A 9196-nucleotide genomic window follows, 5' to 3' on the forward strand; every position below is an offset into this window, starting at 1 on the left:
GTTGGCTCTCAGGTACCCTCATACAACCACGCGCAGAGTTTAGTCATTCAGGTCGACGTAATGGTCGATCCACTGTCATATACGAGCAACCGAAAGCAAACGGGCTGAACATTTCTCCGCGCGACCGCGCATAAGAATCCGACCACTCGCGTGCCACCATGCTCGACAGCAGACGGCAACCGCGCCTCCGGTGCGAGCAGACGAAACGGAAGGCGAGCGTGCGTGCAGACGACGAACTGTGCATGGCATGCTGTGTGGCAGACGACACACATGCTAGCAGACGACGCAGACCTTCGCGAGCGCACCTACACGCGGTGAACGGAATAACAGGGGTCACCGGGAGTCGATGCACCTCGTCGAGCGCGTTCCTCTCTCGGCATTTCTCTTCCGCCATGTCACTTGGGCGGCTGCTGCGCCGAAGCTGCAACGTGCGTTCATTCTGCTCTACTCTTTGTGTGGCTCTTCTTTCTCGCTGTTGCTCTGAATGCAAACATGCATGCTGGCCCCGCACGAATGGATGCACAACGGTTCGCTCTATGTAGACATGCGTACAAGTGCGGGTCGTTATTTTTTTGCTTGCAACAGTTCGAGTACTTCCTTTACAAATACAGCCGCTATCGGCATGTTTTAAAAAGCTTGGATCTTCTCATCTTCATCATCATCACCGTGCCAGCTGCGCGCGCACGCACAGGCACGCGTGCTGAGTCGGAAGGTCTTGCCACGCGAAAGAAGGAAAGACAGCTATAAAAAAAAAAGAGCAACGAGTGAGCGCGACAGAGCCGAAAAACAGAGGGCTGTCAGGAGCTAGCTGAAACGATTCGAAACCCGGGAGGGGGGTTTTGTGGGGTTCAACGGACCGCAACGAACCCGCGCGGGTGAAAGCTGGCGGTCGCATGTCCCCCAGCTGGATCTATCTCCACCTGCGGCAAGTTTGTTGGACGCCGCGATGTGGGGGCTCCGGTCCAGCGAGGAGGAGGACGAGCATAAAATGGCGGACCGTGATCGAGCTCCAATCATGTATGCAGCCAGGCTGCGTTCTAGGGCGCCTCTTTTGTGTGCGTATGTGTGCTTTCATTTCCGCCCCTTTCGTGTTCGCCTGCCGTTACGCGGCGTCGGGCGGCGTTTTTCTGTTTTTTCTCTTTCATTTTTTTTTTGCCAGTGAGCTAAAAAGATACGCGTGTATGCCGGCGCACGCACTGGAATTGCAGCATTATATAGCTGCTGTCTTCCGTAAAGAGAACGATCGGCATTGTTCAATTACCAGGAAGCGAAATAAGAAAAAAAAAAGGAAAAGACTTCTACGGCAATTTAAAGGCTGCCGCAACTGGACGATGTCATAAATCTGACAATGCTGAGCGGACATACGCGGTCGGTTATGTCCGGCGCGGAATTATTTTTATAGAAGAACACACACTTGTTAGGCGATTGTGACATTTCGTTATTATTTCTTTATTGTAACTTAATCGTGCAAGCAGCAGCGCGTTAATTTGCATAATGGTGCTTCGTACAAATGCCAGATGCACGCACAGTAAAGTGCACTCAAGTTCGGTACAGACTGATGCTCCCGATGTCCTTCCGCAGACGAATGCCTGCTGGTAAGCAGACAGAACAGACGTTCCGCGTTCGCCGCCTTTGCCGTGAGGGGCGCTGGCTGACACTCCCGGGCCAGCAGGACCCGATGAAGTCGCAATACAGTTAATCAAAAACATCGGTCCAGAGAGCAAGGCACTGCTGACTAACATAATAGAGCAAGTGATTAAAACCAATTCCGGTTCGATGGCGTTAAAGCAAGATGAACCTCATCTACAAAGGCAAAGGTGATAAGAACATCGCTACCTCGTAAAGGTCGGTTACAATAACGTCGGTGATATACAGAATGGCAATGGAAGCCATAAAATTGGAACTGTCGGAACGGGTGGAAAAATGGATGTACCGAGGGAAGAAGAGAATGGGTTCACATAAGCCAGACGATTAGAGGATATGTTTGTAGTAACTCATTACATAAAGGTTTCAGCAGCTCCGAATAGACCTTTATCGATAGCATTTCTACACATTAAAGTAGCCTGTGACAACGCAGATAGGGTATTGTTATGGGATATTCTTAAGCACGAAGGCACATGGGACGATTTAGTGGAGCTGCGGAGGGAGATATATCGAGACAACCGAGCACAAGTAGAATGGGAAGGTCGGAAAGGTAATGAAGTGATGGGAATTCACAAAGGACTGAAGCAAGTATGCCCTCTGTCTCCATTGTTGTTCACGCTTCATGTTAAGGGCATAGAAAGACGACTGGAAAAGAGCGAATTAGGCTTTTGGTTTATCCTACAGGCGTAATGGACAAATCGTGCAACAGAAGCTTTGAACTTACGTATGCGGACGACATCGTGCTGCTATCAGACGATAAAAGAAAGTTACAGACACTTGCGAATATCTGTGGCAACGTAGCGACAAATCTAGGTCTCAAGTTTAGCAGAGAGAAATCGCGAATAATGATCCTTAATGGAGAGACGAGTAATTACGTGGTGTCAATTTAACAGCAAGTCACACCCACAGTCAACCCATGTCAATGCCTCGGTGTATACGTAAGCGAAGGAAAGACTCAAGCACCCATCCAGAGAATCTGCAAATAAAGGGAGAAGCAGAGTGCCGCAATAATGAAACACAGACCACCGTGGGGCCACAACAAGTATGAGGTGGCGCGTGGAATCTGGAAAGGAGCAATGGTGTCAGCGCTAACAACGTTCGCAAATGCCTTTTTATGCTTGAAATGAGATATCGTGTCGGGGTCGGAATTTAACCAAGATCGGTTGGCCGGTTGGCTTTGGCAGCCCAGGGTAAAACCACAAATGAGGTTGTGCAGCATGACGTGGGTTGGGCCTCTTTCGGAGTCAGAGAATCGCAGAGCAAAATTAGTTTTGAAGAAAGACTGAAGAACATTGATGAAAATAAATGGGCAGCTAAAGTGCACAAGTACCTATCGAGGAAGTGCTCAAGAAAGTTGGCGACCAAGCACAGGGTAATCGAAAGTGTAAATAGACAACCAGGAGTCATCAGAAAGAGAGGGACAGAAGCAGAGACAGTTAATTGGATGCAAAGAATGTAAAGAAAAAGGACCATGGTGTTTTACAAGAATGAGAAGAAATTGGAAGGGAAAATCTCTGCGATAACACAAAGAGCAGTGCTTTGCTATTTTAGGCTCGAGCTGGTTGCCCAATGACAAAAACGTACCGGAGCAAATATTGGGAACTAGATGAGGCATGTGTATGCGGCAGAAAAAATCTGAAGACCACTCAGCGCATCCTAATGGAATGCGAAGGGATTCACCCGGTGAGAACCGTAGGTAACGTACCCCATCCAGTAGCGCTTGGGCTTAAAGTGGACGGAAGCGATAACCGGTCAGCAGTCGAGATAAGTATGTAACCTGTAGAGCATTGGTGGAAAAAAGCAGGGAAGATATTGACACGACCGGATCTCTTACAGTCGTAGCTAGCGGTACAAGGTAGATTTTGAAGGTACAAAAATCCTAGATAAAAAAAACATGTATAGTATACCTGATCAAATCAAGCAGGCTAGGTGACTATTTGTCACCGTTCCGTTTCAAAGGGGATGCCATTAAATCATCATCATCATCATCATTGCTACTATCGTACATACACACAAATACCCTAGAAAGCGGCCGGGAAGAAAGCCGCCATGGTAGCCTAATTGGCAAACCAGCGACGGCGTAATGGGGAAGAGTCGCTTCGGTTTCGACCTGCGGCAAGTTATCTTTTCGTCCACTGTCAATTCCCTTTACCTTATTCTGCCTACACTGGAAACAAATTTGCATCATTGAAGAGGGTTTCTATCTATAACGTACACATTCCTACACCATCTGGGGGTGTAAGGGATATGAGTTATAGACCGATCTATCTATCTATCTATCTATCTATCTATCTATCTATCTATCTATCTATCTATCTATCTATCTATCTATCTATCTATCTATCTATCTATCTATCTATCTATCTATCTATCTATCTATCTATCTATCTATCTATCTATCTATCTATCTATCTATCTATCTATCTATCTATCTATCTATCTATTTATCTATCTATCTATCTAGCCAGCCGCCTACGTCTTGGTGCTCTCATTGTGGTTTCCTTAACTTGCTATGTACCAAAATTGGCTTAGTATGACAAGAGTGTATGACGTACACAAATTGTTAAAAATTAAATTAAATTATGGGGTTTTACGTGCCAAAACCACTTTCTGATTATGAGGCACGCCGTAGTGGAGGGCTCCGGAAATTTCGACCACCTGGGGTTCTTTAACGTGCACCTAAATCTAAGTACAAGGGTGTTTTCGCATTTAGCCCCCATCGAATGCGGCCGCCGTGGCCGGGATTCGATCCCGTGACTTCGTGCTCAGCAGCCTAACACCATAGCCACTGAGCAACCACGGCGGGTACACAAATTATAGGTCATGACATTAATATCATGATATGCTTGACATGTAGGTCGTGAAACAGCCGCCTACGTTTTGGTATGTACTAAAATTGACATAGTATGACAAGAGTTTGTGGCGAACATAAATGATCGTTCATGACATGAATGTCATGCAATGCCTGTCCCGTAGGTCATAAAACAGACGCCTACGTCTTGGTACACTCATGGTCGCTTCGTTAACTTGGTAGGCTCCCCGCACACTGCTTCGCATAACATCTATTCCCACAGAGCGTGGGATCTGCTGGTTTCTTCATTGGCTTTCATTTCCAATTATTTATCATTTCTGTAATTCAAATATTAAAATAGGATAATTTCCCCTATGCTCTCCTTGGTGCCATTATTTGTAGGCTTCCTATGAAATGGCTATTCAAAATTTGAAATAACTTATCCCGTCTTCGAAATGAAACATTGCGAAATTGACGACGGACAAAGACTTGGTGAGCATCGTCCGTTTCGCGCTGTTTCATCTCAAAGGTGGTAATCTATTAGCTTGCCCAGCTTGCTGTTCTCAGCACGTTTTCCTGATTGACCGGCCTCCATATGACGCGTTAGCGCAACCTGACGTCATAACAGGCGACTCGGAAGTACTTAACTTACGGCTGCCTAGATGACTTTCGGTGAAAGTCATGAGTGATGCATGAGATGGGTGGTGCCTGTGTCATTATTTCGCCGCAACACCTTCCCACCTGCGACGAGAGTGGGGTATCAGTGCGGTGTAAGGGTTAGGTGTGCTTCAGGGCTCAAATTCCTCCTGTAATTCTCAGGCTGTCGTACGTACGTATGTATGTATGTATGTATGTATGTATGTATGTATGTATGTATGTATGTATGTATGTATGTATGTATGTATGTATGTATGTATGTATGTATGTATGTATGTATGTATGTATGTATGTATGTATGTATGTATGTATGTATGTATGTATGTATGTATGTATGTATGTATGTATGCAACTTCGAAGCTGTCTATACGCTCTTCAGGGTTTCTCGCTACCGGGTGCAACTGCGTACCGCGCATAAGGCCGTATCTCAGTTTTTAGCGTAACTGCGATCTTGAAGGATCACGCGACGCGCTATACTTAAGCGTTCATGAAGGCGCGGATACAGTGCACACACCTGCACATACGGCGGAGCTGGTCTATAGGTGTGCGAGCCTTCTGCACCGTTTTGCGACGCGATCACGCAATCACGCGAAAGAGAAAAAAGGGAGAGCCGGTGTGGTGGCGAGTGAATCATTCTTTCTTCTGGCGTGTAGCGAGGAGCAATTAACGGGTAGAGAGAGAGAGGGAGAGAGACCCTGGCTGGGCGCACGCGCGCTACACGCCGAGCTGTTTTTGCGCTACGGGCCACGATTGCGTGCGATCGCGCGATGGCTGTCGTCTGCACCCACTGTTCGTCTGCTCTCCGGTCGCGTGACCGCGTGTTCGCTTTCTCTCTCTCTTCTCTTCTGCTTCTCTCTTCTACACTTCTTTCACTTCCAAGCCCTTGTTTTCTTTCTCTCTTATTTTTGTTGGTTTTTATTGTGTCACGAAAGAGCGTACAACACGCCAAACGGCTGGCGTCGGTCGGAGTAGGAACGTCGCCTGTGCCTACTTACTGCATCGACGCGGCCGATTGGACGGATTCGTTGTCGCGTGTTCCAGCGAGCTCGCTTAGGAACGTACGCTCACTTGGCGCTTCTCTACCCTGTGCACGTGTGCGCAAAACGCTCTCCGAGTCGCCGAGCTGACTCACGCCTTTGGCGTCTTCCGCGAAAAGCCCACGATTCTGTTCGTTTTCTTTCTTTTGCTCATCGTTTTCCTTTTCTTTTCCCTCGTTTTCTGTGGCAGTGGTGGTCGGACGAGCGACGACGCGACATTCGTTTTACTCCGGCATCCAGGATGCAACACCATGGTCGTCATGTTTGTCAAATTCGTGGTATCGGACCGATTTAGCATAGCGTTAGAGCATACCATAGAGACAGAAGTGAAAGGTGCGTCGAAAACATCGGAAATATAGTTGCAATTGTCGAAGCGTTACGTGGAATTAATCAGACCCCACACATGCATATCTTTTGCATTTAGTTCTGTACTTTGCAGTGCTATGTTTGAGATATTAGCCTCAGAAGTGCATCTGTCTGCATTGTTGTGAAATGTGATAGCGAAATGAAAGAAATTAGATAAGTACGTAAATAAACACATAAACGTCGCTACAATACTTCCACCGTTCATTCTAGTCCTTCCTCTCGTTACATTGGTTGAGCTTGTGGTTCGCGAACGTTAGTTTGCACAGGGTATAAAAATGGTGCGCTATTTCCGAGTTCATGAAACGATATTCACGAAGTACGTATGGAAACAGACTGTGCAGTCGTTCAAACCGTAACGTCAGTGGTTGACACTCTGCGCGCGTCATTTATGAAAAGTGCTTTATTGTTAATTTTCTTTCCAGTGCCTCGTCACCCTGCCTCATCAGTCACCGTCCAAGGCAAGCCGGGAGCAAGCCGGTGTAGTGCGGCTCCGTCGCAATCGTTGCGGTGTGGTCCCGAGACGACACCGGTGCTACCCTGGTGCTGCACTTGTGCTTCGGCGGAGTCATTCAAAAGCCCAGACTTGTGCTGTCGGAACCGTGTACGGCTCTGCGTTGTTGAGAACGTTCCTGCATCTGTGAGCCGAGGGTCTTGTTCGCAAGGCGTTCTAAAACGTAATTTTAGAACGGCTGTTCCCGAAGCCTCGAACTAGCACACGTGTTATAGGGAGAAGCTTATCCTTACAAGTTAAAGACAGCAAAGGTGAAAAAAACAAGCAGGAAAAAAAGCACGCAGCGCCATGCTGCACATTACGCAGAGCGCGAATCCTCTAGTTCTTCCGAAATAATCTTAATTAAACTATAACATCATGGACTGGCCAGTGTTAACGAAAACGCCCCTCTTGGTCTCACGTTGATTTTGCCTTGTTAAGCGGGATAGAGATTGTACGGCGTGGCATCCAATATGAGGTGTGATGCGTTTAAAAGACGGCCTGCTCTCCGGTGGTTGCCACGTTTTGGAACCTGGCAGTACCTGGAGGAAACCGTGGGAACTCGTTCGGTGCGCACGTTAGTACTGGAATCGGAAGCTCATTCACACCTCGTGTCTCCTGCATTATATCTCCCTTGCGTCCTCGTGTATAATTAACTATTGCTCGGAAGGCCACGGTAAAAAAAAATGCGAGCATTGTTCATACCGTGCGAGTTTCGAGGCGTGACGCGATGCAAGCTTTCAAGCTAAAACTTTGCGACTTTTGCGGGGGACAGCCGGAGTTGGATAGTATATCGATCCGGCTTCACACTGGCGCTTTCATCACTCCAGATATTCGTTTTATGACTTCCTTGCTGAAAGCGTTGATGTTTAAGCGGAATAGCGAGGCTGGACTTGGAGCTTCGCCAAGAGAGCCGGGCTGTTTCGCGGGGCACCGGCCATCCTCGGCACCGTCCTGGCACCTCAGCTATACCGCAGAGCGGCGTTGGTTGCATTTTCACATATTTATATACACTCGCACTGCATCTATAGTGTGCATTGCTGAGCGGCGCGCTCAGAGATATAGATAGATAGAGGGATAGTGAGGTGGCATTCTTTGTCTACATACAGAGTGATGGCTAGTCGATCCAAATGTGCTATATAAACAGAGTGCAACATTCCTTAAAAGGCATTTAACGTAATATGCTGCTATTTTAATTTCGTTGTCGCTGATTATGCGTCGTCCGTTGTTGCTGTCACACGTGTGTTCTCCGAATCACTCAATTCTTCTCTTTGGGCTCTCCCGACACCTTGCACTGTCACCGATTGTATCGCGTTCCGGAGGAGGTTCCTTCCCGCTAGTGAAATGTTACCAGAGAGAAAAAGCTAGTATAAATTGTATCTCTCTCTCGGTTCTTTTTTCCTTCCCACTCTCTCGCATTTCCAGCAGGCAAGTATCGGGACTGCACTTGCTGACGTTGTTGCTCGCATGTTGTAGTAAGGCAAATTAACACCGCGAATCACAGCAGACGCTGTGTTTCGATGATTGCATTTCAACCCCAACACTCCTTCCCCATCTCTCTTCCTGATAAGAAAGAAAGAAAGAAAGAAAGAAGGAAAGAAAGAAAGAAAGAAAGAAAGAAAGAAAGAAAGAAAGAAAGAAAGAAAGAAAGAAAGAAAGAAAGAAAGAAAGAAAGAAAGAAAGAAAGAAGATCTTAATTGCAAAAAATTACGACAACAAAAGCAAGCAGAGGGACTCACGTCTGTCTAAAATCCCACGAAACGTAAGTGAAAGTTTGACCTCGCAACCGACTCACACAGGAACCCCAAAACGCACCTCTTGAGCACCGACTGCATCAATTTACCAGAATCAGCTGAGTAATAAGGAAGTCACAAAGTAACTCTTTTTTCTTTTTCAGTTTCCGGTCGAAAGCTCGTGTCCATCAGGTCACGAAACTTTCAAGTATAGGCTTGTTTGCAACGCAGCAGCGTCGTAAATATGACAAGTATAGCAATTCCCGAAACATCATCTCTACGACCATTTTAACCGCACTGTATAAGTGCTTCAAAATTAACTGCTTGTTCGGTTATTCATGTCTTTGTTTGCAATAGTGAGCGCTTATACGGTCTCTTCGTAAATCTGTTTATGTTATCTTTGCAACAATATACTAAAGTCCATGGCCAATAATAAACTCGTTATTAGATGTGAGAAATAAACTTAGTGACTGACGCG

At 46.7% G+C, this 9196-nt stretch overlaps 1 protein-coding gene across 2 annotated transcripts in view; it reads left to right on the forward strand.

Annotated features, from left to right (window-relative positions):
• LOC135903266 (insulinoma-associated protein 1a-like) overlaps positions 1 to 8770 on the forward strand; it is a 49907-nt gene extending 41137 nt beyond the window's left edge. Inside the window, exons 1-2 of one of the 2 annotated variants that reach the window (XR_010564774.1) lie at positions 328 to 428; positions 6918 to 8770. The gene's annotated coding sequence lies outside the window, so the exon portion shown is untranslated. Of the gene's footprint in view, positions 1 to 327; positions 429 to 6917 lie in introns of those variants that run through there. The other variant, XM_065433681.1, reaches the window with a different exon arrangement.
• The last annotated feature ends 426 nt before the right edge of the window (positions 8771 to 9196 follow it).

The sequence above is a fragment of the Dermacentor albipictus genome, chromosome 2 (genome assembly GCF_038994185.2).
Source record: "Dermacentor albipictus isolate Rhodes 1998 colony chromosome 2, USDA_Dalb.pri_finalv2, whole genome shotgun sequence".
NCBI lineage: Eukaryota > Metazoa > Arthropoda > Arachnida > Ixodida > Ixodidae > Dermacentor > Dermacentor albipictus.